Source organism: Oncorhynchus keta, chromosome 19, assembly GCF_023373465.1.
Source record: "Oncorhynchus keta strain PuntledgeMale-10-30-2019 chromosome 19, Oket_V2, whole genome shotgun sequence".
NCBI lineage: Eukaryota > Metazoa > Chordata > Actinopteri > Salmoniformes > Salmonidae > Oncorhynchus > Oncorhynchus keta.
Genome location: NC_068439.1, coordinates 19,325,812 through 19,346,857, shown reverse-complemented (window position 1 = coordinate 19,346,857; position 21,046 = coordinate 19,325,812). Strand labels below are relative to the sequence as shown.

The window sequence follows — 21,046 nt, the reverse complement described above, 5'->3', positions numbered from 1 at the left end:
CAGTGTATTTTTCTGTATCACATTGTATTTCTTGCAATAAAACAACGCTGCAAGTGTGGTAAAAGTAGAGCTTATCTTTTTAAGACATCATAAATCAACTTTTCTCCTCACATTCTTCCATTGGCACTAAAATATACCTTGGATGGTCCAGGAAAATGTTGATAACCACATGAAAACACTTGGCATTAGGGTGAGCATGCCACAAGTGAAATGATGTCATTCTAGACTTGAGCCAAATTTTGTACGTCTTTAATGATCACAGACACGTTGGTGTATTTTTGAGAGTTTGATAGGCTGATAATAACATTTCATGAACTGCTATAATTTCTTTTTGCAGACATTTGGTAGGAGGTCCCACCTGGAGTTTCATAGTTAGTGTGAGGGAACGTGCATTGTATTACTTTTGAGTTAGCTAGTATGATTTAGAATGGATAAAACAATTTGTTTAAAAAATCCATGAAAAATAACAATGGTCATTCATTCTATATTGGCAAATCAAAAACATTATATTCCTAATTGTTTCAAATTATTTTACTCACTTTGAAAAAGTACAGCATATTACAACAGATAAAAAAAATACAAATAACTAGGACCATTCCATCTATTATGGCAAATAACTAGGACCATTCCATCTATTATGGCAAATAACTAGGACCATTCCATCTATTATGGCAAATAACTAGGACCATTCCATCTATTATGGCAAATAACTAGGACCATTCCATCTATTATGGCAAATAACTAGGACCATTCCATCTATTATGGCAAATAACTAGGACCATTCCATCTATTATGGCAAATAACTAGGACCATTCCATCTATTATGGCAAATAACTAGGACCATTCCATCTATTATGGCAAATAACTAGGACCATTCCATCTATTATGGCAAATAACTAGGACCATTCCATCTATTATGGCAAATAACTAGGACCATTCCATCTATTATGGCAAATAACTAGGACCATTCCATCTATTATGGCAAATAACTAGGACCATTCCATCTATTATGGCAAATAACTAGGACCATTCCATCTATTATGGCAAATAACTAGGACCATTCCATCTATTATGGCAAATAACTAGGACCATTCCATCTATTATGGCAAATAACTAGGACCATTCCATCTATTATGGCAAATAACTAGGACCATTCCATCTATTATGGCAAATAACTAGGACCATTCCATCTATTATGGCAAATAACTAGGACCATTCCATCTATTATGGCAAATAACTAGGACCATTCCATCTATTATGGCAAATAACTAGGACCATTCCATCTATTATGGCAAATAACTAGGACCATTCCATCTATTATGGCAAATAACTAGGACCATTCCATCTATTATGGCAAATAACTAGGACCATTCCATCTATTATGGCAAATAACTAGGACCATTCCATCTATTATGGCAAATAACTAGGACCATTCCATCTATTATGGCAAATAACTAGGACCATTCCATCTATTATGGCAAATAACTAGGACCATTCCATCTATTATGGCAAATAACTAGGACCATTCCATCTATTATGGCAAATTGAAAACAGCGTATTTCAAATTCTCTCCAATTACTTCCCCATCTTTGATTGAAGTAGTGTTTAGTACAAGCAATTAAAATGAACATAATACATGTCAAGATCTTTAGAAGAATTCATAGAAGATAAATGAAGAAAAGAATCCAGTAGATTGAACCCAGAACCCTGTATGCAGACATGTATGTTGACTCAGTATAAGCCGTTCTATATATGATAATGCATCTGTGGCTCATAACTCATGAGCTTTGATATCCTCCTTTTTCAAGAAAAACTTGCTCACATTCTTTTAGTGTGTGCTTTCAATTACTACCAGGAGAGAAGACCTTTCCCAAGAATCCCCTCTTACCCTCCCTCCCTTTCCATCTCGAAGACGGAGTGATGTACTTTTCTAACAGTTTCTCCTTTTCTCCTCTATCACTCATCATCTCAACCTGACAGTGAATGGCAAAGACAGGCAGAGGCAGCAGATATAATTAAATATCAACATCATGAGAAAACGACCTCATTGTAATCTCTGAACATGGCAGACATTTTGAAAAAGTTTCTGGAGAACTTTTCATTTTCAATAGGAGTTTTCATTAATACAGTTTGGTACCAAATGAGATAGCATTACTGGAGTTTTAAAGAGAACAATTTGTCATGTGAATTAAACGTACAAACATTTAGTCAAATGCTGAATAAATGTGAAAAATATTCATCAAAAGATAAAAAAAAAACTTGTTGATATGCAGAGTAGGCGAGATTCATATTCATGTAAAAATAAAAACAAAATTCACCCTTTGTCCTGAATGAAAAATGTCCCATGGTATCATTGAGGAAGTAGCCTTATACTTGCGGCTGGTAGAAATGGGAAAAGTGATTAAATAAACATTTGTGGCTGGAGATTAGCCGAGAAGCATTATGATTCCCTTGTACACTGAGCTTTCCAGTATAGTCTTTTGGGTGTTAGACTAACTGGGCTGCATTTGGATGTAGTGGGGTGTGGATAAGCAGAGGAGAACAGAGGAGCTAGGAGCACGGTCCGGTGATCACAGACACACAGAACTAAAACAAGCACCAGAGCTGGGAAGAGAGTCTCAGAAATAGCATCACAAGAGTTTGGTGTGTGATGGCAAAAGAGAAAGAAAGAGAGAGAGAGAACAGTGTCAGTGTACAGAGAGGACGCTAGTTATTTCATGACAAGCCCCCGGTCTCTCGTTAAATAGGTAACTGAGGAGCATGCTCTGGTTCTGGGACAGAGAACTCAAGCCGGGCCGCTATACTGCTCTGACAAGCTTGTTTAACCTGCAGCTGAGGGCCTGTTCGCCAATGACTATGGTTAATAATGCTCAACCGATCATTTTATTGTTGGTTGTTATCTTAGGCTGAGTTTGATGCATGTTAGAGCTGCAATGTAGAGAACAATAGCTTTTAATCAATTGTTTTTAACCAATTCAAAACCAATACATTTATCAAGTGTGGAGAGTATATAGAGATTTTATACCACAACATTGGTGCATAATTTCCATTGCTACCAATTGGTGTTCACATAGCAGTAGCCTAAATTAGATTACAATTGTTAAAGTATACAACCCGTTTTAATAATATTTTTGTACATTTGACAAAATGTTTCTAAAAACTCTAAATTGTCTTCAGCATCCACTTTTGTTTCGTTCTCAAAAACCTATCCAGAAGAAATATCCCCCACACAGACAGGAGATTAAGAAGGTTTAACAAAGAATATTGATCCGTTCCTCTGCATCTCAAATGGTACCCTATTCCCTACATAGTGCACTACTTTTGACCAGAGCCCTATCAGTCCTAGTCAGAAGTAGCGCACTATATAGGGAATAGGGTGCTGTTTGGGATGCAAACTTCCTTTTAAGTCACCAGGACAGGCCCTAGGGTTCATAATCAATAGAATAGAAAAAACCCATCTGGGGATGATTGTTCCTTGTGTTCCAAAATGTGCCAAAATGGCAGTTACGTATAGGTGGCCAGGTAAAACGCAATCAATTAGGAGTAGGAAAATCAATTCCCATTGAGGGATTATCCGGACAGAGAGACTTGGAAAGGGGAAGCATAATCAGTCAGAATTATAAATGTCTCACAATTGTTAATGAATTGTTGAGAGAAATGAATTATAATTTGCAACCAGACAGTTATTCCAGTCTCTCTGATAGACTTGTGTAAGACTGGGGAAGCCTTTTAGTTAGGCAAAGTCTTGTTATTATGGCTGGAATGAGAACTAAGCTTTCAAATCTGACTGTGTCAGTGTTTTCCTCAGTTTTATCACCGGCTGACAGATCCGTTGTGCCCTTTTCCTCCCAACCTCATGATACCCTGTACAGCACATAGATGTACATATATGTACATAGAACATCTGCTCATTAATCAAAATATATCTAAGTATGACATATGGACCATATATCTATGTACAGTATGTTGCATAGAACATCTGCTCATTAATCAAAATATATCTATGGTCGACATCCTCACAGTTTTCTACATTGATTCAACTTCATCACATAACATTTTGATGAAATGACATGGAAACAACGTTGATTCAACCAGTTCTTGCCCAATGGGTAAAACATGTCTGAACTCCTGCAACTCTCAGTTGGCTGGGCTCCGCACTTGAGCCATCAAACCCTCGTAACTTATCCAGAATGCCAGATCATGATTTGTGTTAAACCTTCCGAAGTTCTCCCATGTAACCCCGCTCCTCGGCACACTGACTAGCTTCCACTTCAAGACCATGGTGCTTGTCTACAGAGCAGCAAGGGGAACTGCCCCTCCCTACCTTCAGGCTAAGCTCAAACCCTACACCCCAACCTGAGCACTCTGATCTGCCACCTATGGTCCCTTGGCCCTCCCATCCATACAAGGGGTTAGCTCCCACTCAGCCCAGGCAATGCTCTTCTCTGTCCTGGAACCCCAATGTTGGAACAAGCTTCCCCCTAACATCAGGCCAGAGGAGTCCCTGCCCAAATGTCCTCTCTTCTTTCTCATGTCAGGGGAGACAACTCTCCCTGAGAGAGAGAGAGAGAGAGAGAGAGAGAGAGAGAGAGAGAGAGAGAGAGAGAGAGAGAGAGAGAGAGAGAGAGGCTTGTGTTGCTTCTATACAGAATGCAAGTATTGAAAGATGAGATGCCTCACTGATAACAAATATGTGCAGGTATGTTCATGAAGCTGATGAAATTCTCTGGCACAAACAATTGTGTTTCCACAAAGACCCAAATGAACATACTCAACTAAATCTACCTTTAACCACAAGAATATGGCTGAATTTCATCTTAGTACTCACTGAAAATAAGCCATTTAGAGTAGGAGTATATTTGGGCTTCTGAATGGCGCAGCGGTCTAAGGCACCGCATCTCAGTGCAAGGAGCATCATTACAGTCCCTGGTTTGAATCCAGGCTAAATCACATCCCGCCATGATTGGGAGTCCCATATGGCAGTACACAATCGGCCCAGCGTTGTCTGGGTCTGGCCAGGGTAGGCTGTCATTACAAGTAAGAATTTGTTCTTAAATGACTTGCTTCGTTAAATAAAAAGTATTTGTCCCTATAAGAAAGAACAGCTAGGCTGGGTTCTGAGTCTGTCCATCATGTTTTCATGATAAACATATATCTGACATTTCTTTACTTTAATGAATTTTACACCTTTCCCAAATAGAAAAATCCCTCGAAGTAAAATCACAACAATGCATTTGGAGAAAAATTACATCTGAATCATACCCTATGTCTCTACTCTGATAAACTCTGGATAGGATCAAGTGTAATCGCAGCCCTCTGCTATTTTAGTATTTTTAATTTCACCTTTATTTAACCAGGTAGGCTAGTTGAGAACAAGTTCTCATTTGCAACTGTGACCTGGCCAAGATAAAGCAAAGCAGTTCGACACATACAACAACACAGAGTTACACATGGAGTAAACAAACATACAGTCAATAATACAGTAGAAAAGTCTATATACAGCATGTGCAAATGAGGTAGGATAAGGGAGGTAAAGGCAATAAATAGGCCATGGTGGCTAAGTAATTACAATATAGCATTTAAACACTGGAATGGCAGATGTGCAGAAGAGGAATGTGCAAGTTGAGATACTGGGGTGCAAAGGAGCAGGATAAATAAATAAATACAGTATGGGGATGAGGTAGATTGGATGGGCACACAACTATCGTGTACATCAGCTCCACCTACTGATGCAGACGGGGTGTTCAGTAGGGCTGGTATTATCACAATACTTGGGTACCGATACGATATGTATTGCGATTCTCACAATTCTAAACTCAGCAAAAAAAGAAACATCCTCTCACTGTCAACTGTGTTTATTTTCAGCAAACTTAACATGTGTAAATATTTGTATGAACATAACAAGATCCAACAACTGAGACATAAACTGATCAAGTTCCACAGACATGTGACTAACAGAAATGGAATAATGTGTCCCTGAACAAAGGAGGGGTAAAAATCAAAAGTAAAAATCTGTATCTGGTGTGGCCACCAGCTGCATTAAGTACTATAGTGTATCTCCTCCTCATGGACTGCACCAGATTTGCCTGTTCGATTGCGGTGAGATGCTACCTCACTCTTCCACCAAGGCACCTGCAAGTTCCCAGACATTTCTGGGGGGAGTGGCCCTAGCCCTCACCCTCTGATCCAACAGGTCCCAGACGTGCTCAATGGGATTGAGATCCAAGCTCTTCCCTGTCCAACACTGACATTCCTGTCTTGCACGAAATCACACACAGAACAAGCAGTAATGGCTGGTGGCATTGTCATGCTGGAGGGTAATGTCAGGATGAGCCTGCAGGAAGGGTACCACATGAGGGAGGAGGATGTCTTCCCTGTAAGGCACAGTGTTGAGATTGCCTGCAATGACAATAAATTCAGTCCGATGATGCTGTGACACACTGCCCCAGACCATGACGGACCCTCCACCTCCAAATCGATCCCGCTCCAGAGTACAGGCCTCGGTGGAAAACTCATTCCTTCGAAGATAAATGTGAATCCGACCATCACCCCTGGTGAGACAAAACCGCGACTCGCCAGTGAAGAGCATTTTTTGCCAGTCCAGTCTGGTCCAGCGACGGTGGGTTTGTGCCCACAGGTGACGTTGTTGCCGGTGATGTCTGGTGAGGACCTGCCTAACAACAGGCCTACAAGCCCTCAGTCCAGACTCTCTCAGCCTATTGCGGACAGTCTGAGCAGTGATGGAGGGATTGTGCTTTCCTGGTGTAACTCAGAAAGTTTTTGTTGCCATCCTGCACCTGTCCCGCAGGTGTGATGTTCGGACGTACCGATCCTGTGCAGGTGTAGTTACACGTGATCTGCCACTGTGAGGACTATCAGCTGTCCATCCTGTCTCCCTGTAGCGTTGTCTTAGTCATCTCACAGTACGGACATTGCAATTTATTGCCCTGGCCACATCTGCAGTCCTCATGTCTCCTTGCAGCATGCCTAAGGCACATTCACGCAGATGAGCAGGGAACCTGGGCATCTTTCTTTTGGTGTTTTTCAGAGTCAGTAGAAAGGCCTCTTCAGTGTCCTAAATTTTCAGAACTGTGACTTTAATTGCCTACAGTCTGTGAGCTGTTAGTGTCTCAACGACTGTTCCACAGTTGCATGTTCATTAATTGTTTATGGTTCGTTGAACAAGAATCGGAAACAGTGTTTAAACCCTTTACAATGAAGATCTGTGAAGTTATTTGGATTTTTACGCATTATACTTGAAAGACAGAGTCCTGATGAAGGGACGTTTCCTTTTTTGCTGAGTTTATATGTATTGTGATTCGATACTGTGATTTTATTCCGATTCGATGTTCGAAAACATATTGCTCATCATATGTCTGCTACAGAGGGACAAGAGAGAGCCATGAGAAAACAATTTTTGATTAGTGCTGGAAATAAAAGTGCTGAAAACTAATTGGCACCCTATTTAAAAAGAAGATGGAGAACAATCTATGAAGGAAACGTTTTGGTGCAGGTACAGCCAACTACCCTTTTTGCGATATTGTCAAAAACAATACGATATGCTATATTGTCAAAAATAATATCTCGATATGTCACTGTAGCGATTTTTCCCCCATCACTAGTGTTCAGTATATTATAGACACTGTAGTTCTGGAGAGTACGGGGGAGTTATCCCTAAATGCTGATCTTGGGTCCGTTTTGCATTTCCCCCACTAATGGTTCATGTTAGGAATGAATAAGGGGAAGCTGATCCTAGATTTGGGGAAACTTCTCCCTGGAGTGAATGTTAGGTAGACACAGCGTAGGCAATCACTGGAAATTGTTCACCGCTTAGTGTGTGGAGAACTGGCGCACTGGGACGATCCAAAAATAGACCCAGAGAGAACAGCTCCTCTTTGTGTTGGAGCAGATTAATGAATAAGGAAATGTTAAGAAAATATTTCACTACGGTGTCATTTCATGGGTAGGTCGCAGACAGCCAGCCGATCGTGTTGCTCCAAGAACATGAGTGATATGCAGTAATCTGAAAATCACAGAACACATATTCTAACACTTACACATGTAATGTAATTACCACATCATATCATCGCTAGCTCTGTAAATGTCTTTACTACATTACGGGGATTTAATCAATGTTTGTGGGAGCAGCTGCATCCACACATCCGCGAGAACAAGTATCCGAAAGGGAGCTGTATTCTCTCACACTGGCTTCATGCACTAATGTGTATTTTATAATGGGAAAACATCCCCACGTCATCCTGGTTGGCTAATGTCTTGACTTAACCCGTAGTAATATTTGATGCTGTGAAATTTGACAAGGTCAATAAAAGAGGAAGACAAATAGAAAATGACTACAAGATAAGGTTGCACAAACGTCGTCTTACACACAACCTACACTACGCAAAAGGCCAAAGGACAACATGTCCCCACAGCAACTAACACATTTCAATCCCATTTAATTTAAAGCTACAGTCTGGGATTGGAAAGACAACAACATGGAAGAAGGACATTTACTATTGAACAGATTCCCGGATCCCAGACCGTACCTTTAAATGGACAGCATTTATATTTTCTACTGAAAACAATTATGACCAGTATCGTTGCTCTGTCAAATGACCCTAGTGGAGCGTTGTAGACAACAGAACCGCAGCCTGAGGCAGAGTGACGTACATGAACCAACCAATGAATAAAAAATGAAACATTAGTTTAATACATAGGAACAACAAGCTCAGTCTGTATACACTGCTGACCTCCGTTGACAGAGCTCTTGGTTACATACACTACCGTTCAAAAGTTTGGGGTCACTTAGAAATGTCCTATATTTTGTCCATTAAAATAACATAAAATTGATCAGAAATACAGTGTAGACATTGTTAATGTTGTAAATGACTGTTATAGCTGGAAACTGCAATTTTTAAAATGGAATATCTACATAGGCGTACAGAGTTCCATTATCAGCAACCATCAGTCATGTGTTCCAATGGCACGTTGTGTTAGCTAATCCAAGTTTAGAATTTTAAAAGGCTAATTGATCATTAAAAACACATTTTGCAATTATGTTAGCACAGCTGAAAACTGTTGTGCTTATTAAAGAAGCAATAAAACTGGCCTTCTTTAGACTTGTTGAGTGTCTGGAGCATCAGCATTTGTGGGTTCGATTACAGGCTCAAAATGTCCTCTTGCTCAGTTGTGCACCGGGGCCTCCCACTACTCTTTCTATTCTCGTTAGAGCCAGTTTGCGCTGTACTGTGAAGGGAATAGTACACCGTGTTGTACGAGAGTTTCAGTTTCTTGGCAATTTCTCGCATGGAATAGCCTTCATTTCTCAGAACAAGAATAGACTGACGAGTTTCAGAAGAAAGGCCAGTTTTATTGCTTCTTTAATCAGGACAACAGTTTTCAGCTGTCCTAACATAATTGCAGAAGGGTTTTCTAATGATCAATTAGCCTTTTAAAATGATTAACTTGGATTAGCTAACACAATGTGACATTGGAACACAGGAGTGATGGTTGCTGATAATGGGTCTCTGTACGCCTATGTAGATATTCCATAAAAAATCTGCCGTTTCCAGCTACAATAGTCCTTTACAACATTAACAATGTTTACACTGTATTTCTGATCAATTTGATGTTATTTAATGGACAAAAAAAACTGTTTTTCTTTCAAAAACAAGGATATTTCTAAGCGACCCCAAACTTTTGAACGGTAGTGTATGTCTTTGTGTCCTGTGTCTTTGTCTGTGTGTGGAGGAGGGGAGTGGGTGGGGTGGTGGAAGGGGAGGGTGTGTGTGTGTGTGTATGTGTGTGTGTGTGTGTGTGTGTGTGTGTGTGTGTGTGTGTGTGTGTGTGTGTGTGTGTGTGTGTGTGTGTGTGTGTGTGTGTGTGTGTGTGTGTGCGTGCATGCGTGCGTGCGTACGTGCGTGCGTGTGTGCGTGCGTGAGAATGTACTGGTATCCCTCTCTCAATCTCACGCTCTCTGTGTGTGTGTGTGTGTGTGTGTGTGTGTGTGTGTGTGTGTGTGTGTGTGTGTGTGTGTGTGTGTGTGTGTGTGTGTGTGTGTGTGTGTGTGTGTGTGTGTGTGTGTGTGCGTGCGTGCGTGCGTGCGTGCGTGCGTGCGTGCGTGCGTGCGTGCGTGCGTGCGTGCGTGCGTGCGTGTGTGTGTGTGTGCCATTTCAGGGCATGAGAGCACCGAGGTTTAACTTTCATTTTAATTTGATCTCCCTCCTGGTTCTCTGTTTTCCTGTTAGTCTGGCATATTTGCCGCTCCACTCATCACTGATCAGACAGCTGATGTATCACTCCCCAGTCTCACAGATAGAACAACCAGACGTATGCAACTGAGCTCCAATTGTGTACTTGTGTCTGTTTCTGACAGTATCCTGTCATATATGTGCACATCGCCCCTTCAGCCCATCATCCCATCTCAAATCAATGCCTGTTCAGACAGACCGACAGACTGGCAGAGGGTAATACATTTCCTTAAACATGATTACATTAACAGAAGTAATCTATTCAACAAGGCATCACATCCGAATTTAGCCACAATAGCCGCCTGGGTACTTTCTGCCCCTTCTCTGGTCAATGTTAGTGCGCTTTGTAGGGAATAGGGTGCCATTTGGGACTGATTCTCTACAAGAATGGATTTGATATAAGTAGCCTACGGAATGACATCATTGATTGCTAAGGATCTTCTTCATCAACATGCTAAAACAATGTATAAGGGAAATGGTTCCAGGTTGTGTCATGGCAGTTCTCGTCTCACTATTAAATCATCTGAGTGGACACGTTGTGGTGCTTGGATAATACCACACTGATTCTAATTTAGCCTGGTGGCTGACTACGATAGACTTTCGGTACATTGACAACAGCCACAGTCTCCCCAGTCCTAATCTCATCTCCTTTACACTCCTGTGCTACTTTAGACACAATGTTTAATACTCGCTGGCTACTTTGATTCACATGTAAAATGATATGCTCCTGATTATACTTAGAAATCTGCCCAAATGACTGAGAGGGAAAGTGGATATACAGTATGGTATGGGAAGGGAAAATTGTAGGCTAAGTAATGTTTTCTACATAAGCTTTGCGAGAATGTCTTCAATCAACATATTCCACATGCTGAAACAGAAATCTAGAATATGTGTCAACAACATTAGTCTATTTGGGAGGGATGGGTGTGGGCTTTTAAGGTATGAAACATTTTAAAAGTCAATACAGCATTTCATTTTGTGATTTGATTTGTTATGATATTAAATAAATGTCACATTCCTATAAACCATGTTAAATTGTGTGAGACCGATTGCTTGATATGGTCAACGAAATATGCCATCCCATTGACTAATGACTGATGAGTGTAGGGAGCTCATCAATCAGAAAACAACCAGTAGACCTACACATATGCCCTTTTATGGTCACAGATAAATTCATAAAACATTTACCATTGTGCCTCTTTGGTGTTTATAACATTGGATTCCCTTGGTCTCATTCCTTCTATATCAGCCAGTATTATGAACAGAGTAGGTGGAAAGCAAAGTTCACTGCCATCTGCTCAGCACAAGCTGTACAACGGAATATGAAGGGGCAATTTATTTATGTAAGATCGCAAAATGTAACAATGATCAATGACTGTTGATTGGCAGGCTATTCTAGTACATTTTTTTAACCTAATTTTAATTTTAAGATTGTGACAGTCACGTTAAAAGAAGTGAATGAATCCAAATATGAATAAAATAAAAATAAACGCAACAACATAATTGAAAGCTCTTACCTTGCTAAAAAATGGGTTGAAAGATTACAATTCTGTAAAGGGTCCAATAGTGATGTATTTCAGAAGAGCCCGGTGGTGCAGCCTATGTAGACAAAGCTTATTCTGAGACTGACTTCCATCGTCCGTGATTCTATTTAACTCAACCAAATGTACATTTACAATATTTTTTTTCAACCGGAAAAGGAATATCCACTCGAAAATCAAATAATAATAAAATCAATCAAGTGCGACAATTGCCATTGTTGATTTTATTGCAGCTATGAAAGCTATTTTTTTATGACCGACGCGTGGTTTACGTTTCTGCGGTGATAACGCGCCAGTCTGTTCGCGGTTAACGCTGTGACACTTCACCAACCGGTAATCCAAGTGCATCCAACTGCCTCCCGTTTCGCGGAGTTCCTCATGGGATTGTGACTGCCTGGTGGGTTTCAGCACTTTGTTAAAGATTCACAGTGGCGAGGCGCGAGCATCTCAGCGTGTGCTTTCTTCTGACTGGCGCTTTTGGCACAAGTGATGGACTCTTAAAAAGAACATTCACGCTCAGGTTACAATATGCGATGGTGCTGGGTGACTGTCCCGGGTGAGGTAATGTACATGCAACCCAATTGAAATGAAGACTCCCACCGGTTGATTATTGCTGTCGTTATCATTTTTCTCCTCAATGGATATTGATTCATTAAGAAAATGTTGAACATGAACTAACTCATATTTTTTAAATTATATAATTCTCTTTTCGTTTGTAAGGTGAGGAGTTTGTGATTTCATATATTAAAATTGAAATGTCTTTTTTTTTCCTTTTACAAAAAAGTGTCTTATGTGTGGGGTGGAGATTGAGTCGGGTTCCACTGAAAACCAGGTCCACTGAAACCCAGGCACAAGCAGCATAGAATCCTTAAAAGACAATGGCAAAAAGGAGGGGCAGCAGAAACCGACATCACCTTCCCCATCATCATCAGAACTGTCATTGTCCTGGTAATCTTTATCAACATCATCACCATTGTCACCACCTTTTTATTCTTCCTCCTCCTGCTCTTTCTCCTCCTCATTATTCACTAAATCAGAAGCCCCAGTTCAAGACATTTGGAAGAACATTTTGTTTTTCTCTGTTCTTTTTTTATTTTCTATACCCACCTCATAAGTGCACTTCCAGGTGTTTGACTGACGTCAATGTCATTACAGCTTTAGCGTTTATCTGTCTGTATTCTACACACACGCACACACACACACACACACACACAAACGCACGCACACACGCACGCACGCACGCACACACACACACACACACACACACACACACACACACAAACGCACGCACACACGCACGCACGCACACACACACACACACACACACACAAACGCACGCACACACGCACGCACGCACGCACGCACGCACACACACACACACACACAAACGCACGCACGCACGCACGCACGCACGCACGCACGCACGCACACACACACACACACACACACACACACACACACACACACACACAGACACATACACATACACTTACAGAGAGGGGGTAATGGGGGTAATGGGGGCGTGAAGCTGCATATTTATGACATTATTAGACTGAAATGCATGATGGTCTTGTTATCTCTAAGTCTCAAACAGCAGGGGAAAACAATGCTGAGAAGATAGACATTTAATTCACTGGGGAGAACGGGGCGGGCAAGCAATCTTTCCATATATGTTTTTTCTTCTTCCAACTTTGAAAATAACTTTGCCGTTTCCGTCTTTTTGCTACATGCATATGCAGGGCCTAAAAAATGTTAGGTCTGGGAATGTACCGTTCGCCAAGCCCCAGCCACGCCCATCACCTATTCCCCATTTTGATTCAGAAAAAACCCTGGCATTGCTAAATCCATGCAAGAAGGGTGCAAGTGGACACTTTGGGGAGAACGGTGGAGAATCGGATGCAACTCATGCAATAACATGACTTTTAGGTACTACCTTTTTTTATTGGTACTACCTATGAGGAGAATCAGTGCCAAGTAATGACTTGTAATGACTTGCAACCATAGAGTTAAATACTGTAGACAGTATCTACCTCTATGCTTGCAACCTCCACATCCTATCTATCCAATTAGTAGTAGGCCTACATAATGTAAAATACCTACTGTCATTATATGAGGATAAGCTCCTACATGTGCCCACAACTCATTGAAGATGCCCTCCACCGTTGTCCACCACCACTCTCTTCCAGCCACATCTGGAACGCGGGACACTAACACTTATAAGAAATCTTGTTATTCCCTCAGACGAACCATCAAACAGGCAAAGCATCAATACAGGACTAAGATTGAGTCCTACTACACTGGGTCAGAAGCTCATCGGATGTAGCAGGGCTTGCAAACTATTACGGACAGCCGCGAGCTGCCCAGTGACGCGAGCCTGCTAGATGGGCTAAATGTCTTTTATGCTCGCTTCGAGACAAGCAACACTGAAACACGAATGAGAGCACCAGCTGTTCCGGATGACTGTGTGATAACGCTCTCCGTAGCCAATGTGAACAAGACCTTTAAACAGGTCAACATTCACAAGGGTATTCGTGGACCAACTAGCAAGTGTCTTCACTGACATTTTCAACCTCTCCCTGACTGAGTCTGTAATACCTACATGTTTTAAGCAGACCACGTAGCACTCACATCGGTAGCCATGAAGTGCTTTGAAAAGCTCACATCAAGACCATCATCCAGGAAACCCTAGACCCAATTCAATTTGCATACCGCTCCAACAGATCCACAGATGACGCAATCTCAATTGCACTCCACACTGCCCTTTCCCACCTGGACAAAAGGAACTCCTATGTGGGAATGCTGTTCATTCAACACCATAGTGCCCACAAAGCTCATCACTAAGCTAAGCACCCTGGGACTAAACACCCTCCTCTGCAACTGGATCCTGTACTTCCTGACAGGCTGCCCCCAGGTGGTAAGGGTAGGCAACAACACATCTGCACGCTGATTCTCAATATGGGGGCCCCTCTGGGGTGTGTGCTTAGTCCCCTCCAATACTGTCTGTTCACCCACGACTGCGTGGCCAAGCATGACTCCAACACCATCATTACGTTTGCTGACAACACAATAGTGGTAGGCCTGATCACCAATAACGATGAGACAGCCTTTAGGGAGGAGGTCGGAGACCTGGCAGTGTGGTGCCAGGACAACAACATCTCCCTCAATGTGAGCAAGACAAAGGAGATGATCGTGGACCACAGCCCCCATTCACATCGACGGACTGCAGTGGAGCGGGTCGAGAGTTTCAAGTTCCTTGGTGTCCACATCACCATCAAACTATCATGGTCCAAGCATAACAAGAAAGTCGTGAAGAGGGCATGACAAAGCCTTTTCCCCCTCAGGAGAATGAAAAGATTTGTCATGGGTCTCCAGATCCTCAAAAAGTTCTACAGCTGCACCCATCGAGAGCATCCTGACCGGTTGCATCACCGCCTGGTATCGCGACTGCTCAGCATCCAACCGTAAGGGGTTACAGAGGGTATTGCGCACAGCCCATTACATCACTGGGGCCAAGCCATCCAGGACCTATAGACTAGGCAGTGTCAGAGGAAGGACCCAAAAATTGTCAAAGACACCAGTCGCCAAGTCATAGACTGTACCCTGCTACCGCACAGCAAGCGGTAACAGAGCACCAAGTCTAGGTCCAAATGTTTCCTTAACAGCTTCTACCCCCAATCCATAAAACTGCTGAACAATTAATCAAATGGCCACCTGTAGTATTTGCATTGACACCCCACCCCCCACCCTTTGTTTTTACACTGGTGCTAATCACTGTTTATTATCTATACATAGTCACTTTACCCCTACCTGCATGTACAAATTACCTCGACTAACCTGTACCCCCGCACATTGACTAGGTACCGGCACCCAATGTATACATTGTTATTTTATTGTGTTACTTTACAAAATATATATTTTACCTTTAGTTTATTTAGGAAATATTTTATTAACTCTATTTTCTTAATACTGAATTGTTGGTTAAGGGCTTGTAAGTAAGCATTTCACGGTAAGGTCTACACCTGGTGTATATGGCGCATGTGACAGATGACATTTGGTGTGATTTGATTTGATTTAATGAAAGCTTTCAGATTGTAGTGCCCTAGCTCTGGAGAGCCCAAGGACATTACAGCACTGGAGTTATGAGAATGGCTAGTACCCGTAGTGCCCTTGTTCTTAAATAGCCACATACCACCAGAGTAACTTCAGAATAACTTCAGTGAATCATATCTTGCTTGCTGGCTGCAATAAAAATCATATAACCATGTGCGTTAGCTAGATAGTGAATTGTCTCAATGCATCTTCTGAATGTGAAATTACAAGACACAGAAGACACTTGCCTAAGGGTGTTTCCCAATGTTCTCCTTGTTGTAAAGGTAACGTTAGCTAGCTAGGCTAGTCAGTCCCAGTGTGGGCTAGGTAGCTAATAGCCAATGAGCCATTTTTATCTTAATGGAAAAATGCAATAATAAACCATCAAGCTTTGTTTATACACTAGCTGGGTAGTGTAATGCGTGCGTACTGGCGGCAGAGAAGTCAGGCGCAGGAAGAGCAAAGACTGAGTTACAATGTTGCAGTTTAATAATAAAAATCACTGTGAACAAAAACAATAAATAAATACAATGTGACGAAACACTTCGCACGCCAGACATAACGTGCACAAACTCTTACAATCAACAAGGACATGTGGGGAACAGAGGGTTAAATACACCACATGTAATTGATGGGATTGAAACCAGGTGTATGGGAAGACAAGACAAAACAAATGGAAAATGAAAGGTGGATTGGCAATGGCTAGAAGACTGACGATGTCGACCGTCGAATATCACCCGAACAAGGAGAGGGACCGACTCCGGAGGAAGTCGTGACAGGTCGTTAGCATAAAATGCTCTTGCCTCAGCATTGCCAGCGAGCTAGCAATCTAACATTGCTGTACTGGTGATTGTTTTAAGCTGCTAGCTGGGATAGAAAAAATAAGGATGAACTGTCACTCCAAAACCTATTGACCAATAGAGACTCATCATCTATGCATCCCGCTAAACCCCGCCTACATGGAATGAATGTGCCAGAATTTTGCAAACATAAAAAGGCAACGAATACAAAGGGCAGGGTAACGTAACCAAAAATAGAAAACATTGCAGGCAAAGAGGGACGTGTTTCATCACAATCACATTATCATAAAAAATGTTTCACTGCAATATTTTGCATTCATTTACAATTCATTTGTTCTTGCCTTTCAAAATGTATTTCCTTGCGATATAATTTATTTTCCTCTCAATACTTTTGGGTTAATGTTTTGCTTTCAATATTTTTTGTTTGTTTGTTTGCAATACTTCAAATTTTCTCGAATTCTAAAGTAAAGGCACACAAGTAATATCATATACAGTTGTGGCCAAAAATATTGGTACCCGTGTCAAAATATTTTGGTATCCACATATGTATGTCTTTGGTTTGCAGTTGAACGAAACAAAAAAAATGGAATAATTTATTAAAGATTAGCTTATTCCACAAATAAATCCTAAAATGGCCCAGACAATATTATCGCCACCTTTTAGAAGTATTAGAAGTAATTAGATCTCAAGCCGGTGCTTCTCCTTTACTTTGGAATTAAACTCACCTGTGGTGAGTTGCAGGTGCCTGCAATATAAAAATCACTCATTCAACCAGTTTGAATAGAGAAAAGAACTCATTCTCCTGTTTTGTGTCACTGTGTATTACAATGAGAAAAGAAAGAAAACCAGAGAATTATCCAAGGAGGTCAGACACAAGATTGTAGCCAAGCATGGACAATCTCAAGGCTGTAAGTCCATCTCCAGAGACCTTGATGTTCCTGTTTCCACCATATGTAATGTTATTAGGAAGTTTACGTTTCATGCCACTGTAGCCAACCTCCCTGGACGTGGCCGCAAGAGAAATCCTGATGGAAGATTGCAGCGAAGGATTTTTAAAATGTTGGAAAGGTACCTTGTTCAACTGCCACAGATTCAAACTCAATGAAAGGGGGTTATATGGTAGGAGACCGAAGAGGACCTCACTGCTGAGAGAGAGACATAAGAAAGCCCGACTGCAATTTGCCAAAACACACCTGAACAAAATCCTCCTGGGAGAATGTCCTGTAGACAGATGAGACCAAATAAGAGCTTTTTGGTAAAGCACACCATCTCTATGTTTACAGAAAACAAAATGAAGCTTTCAAAAAAGAGAACACCTTCCCTACAGTCAAAAGTTGAGGATGTTCAGTGATGTTTTGGGGTTCCTTTCCTGCCTCTGGCACTGGATGCCTTGAATGTGTGCATGGCATCATGAAACCAGGAGAATACCAAGGCATTTTGGAGCATAATGTCGGACCCAGTGTCAGAAAGCTGGGTCTCCATCGAAAGGTCATTGATCTTCCTGCAGGATAATGCAGGATAAAAAGCACCCAGGAATGGTTCAAGACAAAACACTGGACTGTTCTGAAGTGGCCAGCAATGAGTCCAGATCTAAATCCCATTGAAAACATGTGGAGAGATCTGAAAACAGCAGTTTTCAGGAGAAGGCACCCTTCTAATCTGGGAGAACTGGAGCAGTTTGACCAAGAGGAGGGGCCAAACTGCCAGTACAGAGGTGCAGTAAGCTTTGCAGTTACTTTGACCAAAGGCTGTGCTACCAAATATTAAGTCTAGGGTGTCAATAACGCTGTCGATGCCATTTCTGTTAATTTTCCGATTCAAATGGATATACTGTATTAAGTTCTGAATTAAAAACAAAGGCTCTGTAATGTTAACAGTGAAATAAAGAATTGTGGAATTCAAATAATTGTCAACTTATTTTTAGGAAAAATTGTGAGTTACTTGAAAAAAGTGCAGGGTTGCCAATATTTTTGGCCACGACTGTATGTGAGGAGTGTTTGTTCACGTCTCCACGAGATCATTAGATTAACCTTAATAGCTGCATGTCAAAATAAACTGCCATCTCCTAGTAATGCTTTAATACACACTTTAATACACACTGTGCATCAGCGATGCCACAATGTTCATTTAACAGGGTAGAGAGAAGAAACTCCTGGGATGTGTTTGAAATGGCACTCTATTATCTTCACACTGTAGTGCCTTACATTTGACAAGAGCCTTCATTGCTCTGGTCAAATGTAGCGCACTATGTAGGGATTGGGAATAGGGTCCATTTCAGACACAGCCTTGGTAATAATAATCATACTACACAGGGGCCTTCTCGCCAGCTTCGCAGCTTCTCTCCCCTAGTTCATCTGTCCATTAGAGACCAGTGAGAGTTGGGGTTTTAAAAGGGCAATTACACCTGGATGGAGGTTTTGACAGCGTAAAACACTGAGACAAGCTGTCCTCACTTGACCCTTCATCAGGCAGAATCCTCTTAGAAAGCCAAAGTGGCGGTTTCAACTAGTTACCCCAGTCACAAAGTCAATGAGCTATATTGTAGAAATTAATGAAAACTAAAATCAGTATTTTGTTCTTAATTCAAGGTTAGGGTTAGGCATAAGGTTAGCAGTGTGGTTCAGCTGCCCACTAGTTTCCATGTTTTATTAGATATGAGGCAGCCACAGTGACCTTCACAAGCAAGGAAGAGATCTTTAGCCAGCTTAAGCCCATCATGGCCATTGTTTGAGCCAGGTAGGGAGGAAATGGAACCAGTCAGGCACCTGTTTCACGAGGAGATGCTACATTTTAGGCTCTGGAGAGGAAAATAAAGGCACGTAATGGCGGCTGGTGGCAGATAATGTCACAGGCATCAATTGTCTGGATCCACAGAGAGGATCCCTCTGGTAAAATCTGGAGACTTCCTCCAAATCCTCCAATTAGCCTATTTGGTAACAAATTGATAGGTCCTTGATTCTGGAATGGCTCAAAAATGGCGGATGCCCACACAGATTCAAACCTCCCAAATGTATTTATCAAAGTCACAATCTTAAGACATGCAGGTCTACTCACAGTGGGTGGGGTAAGATGCTGTTACACACATCACATGTCACTGTCATATGAGAATTTAAACTTTCTTCCAAGAACTTAAAAAAAAAAAACCTGTAGAGCCACAGAGTTCAATCCCATCAGCTGGAGAAGACCTTTACGGTCCAAATGTTGTTTGATTTATTGTGTGTAGGCAAAACTGTGGGACACATTCTATTTACTGTAGACCCACTACAACTCAACTCCAGAAACTGTTGTGCTAGAAGCATATGCACTCAGTCTCCCCTGGTGCCAGGCCAGCATTTCGTGACCATTCCTCTGAGCTTTGCTCCATTGGCAGAATAACGTTTTGTTTGATTTACGGAGGTAATCACGGAAGAAGGATGGTTCCACGCCTCACATCTGCATACGCCTTGCTTATTCAGGGGGTTCTAAGTTCAGCTCTCAGGAGGTGGAGCGCTCTACAGTAGCCTCCATCCACAAACCTAACAAAAAATATGACTTTATTAAGACACACAAATACAATAGCGCCAATGTGTTTACCTGCCAAGTCTGCTGAGAACGGATGACATTTATTTTTGATATAAAGTTATTAACCTTTGGAGGCTGCCGCGTGGAGTGCACAGATTGAAATCTTTCTTCACTTTACTTTGTGAATGTGTTGTTAAATAAATGTGTGGCTGTGTGTCTGTATTCAGGGGATTCATTTGAGTAATTTGTAATCTTCCAAACTTTGATTGAAAATGACTCTGGCACGCGTGCAGCATGCAGGCTACCGTGGTGGATCTACTTTATCTCCATTGAGAGTCATAGAATGTGTGCCATCAAGGAAGTTTCTGTTTACAGACTGAAGGTATTGCTTCAGCCTCAACATAAAACAAAGGTCTGTGAATAAACACAGATGATTTTAAATAAAATATTCACTCTCAAACCCAGGATTCCGTGAATGCAGAGTTCACTGTTTAACTTTTTTCATAGGAATTCAGATGAAATTATAGAGCCTTTGATTACATCCTTTGAATACTAAAATCACATTCAAGCTCTTATTTTGTGCATGTAGAATTTAAGATACCAAGCTTTATGGACGTGTATGTTAAACCCCCAGTTATACACTGAGTGTACAAAACATTATGAACACCTGCTATTTTCATGACATAGACAGACCAGGTGAATCCAGGTGAAAGCTATGATCCCTTATTGACGTCACTTGTTAAATCCACTTCAATCCGTGTAGAAGAAGGAGAGAAGACAGGTTATTAAATAAAGATTTTTAAGACAATTGAGACATGGATTATGTACGTGTGCCATTCAGCAGGTGAATGGGCAATACAAAAGA

General features: G+C 41.4%; 1 protein-coding gene across 1 annotated transcript in view; it reads right to left on the bottom strand.

Moving 5' to 3' along the window:
- The window catches only part of calcr (calcitonin receptor), a 110,497-nt gene extending 98,151 nt beyond the window's left edge, over positions 1-12,346 (bottom strand). The window contains exon 1 of the mRNA XM_052469961.1: positions 11,768-12,346. The gene's annotated coding sequence lies outside the window, so the exon portion shown is untranslated. The remainder of the gene's footprint in view (positions 1-11,767) is intronic.
- Positions 12,347-21,046: the final 8,700 nt, after the last annotated feature.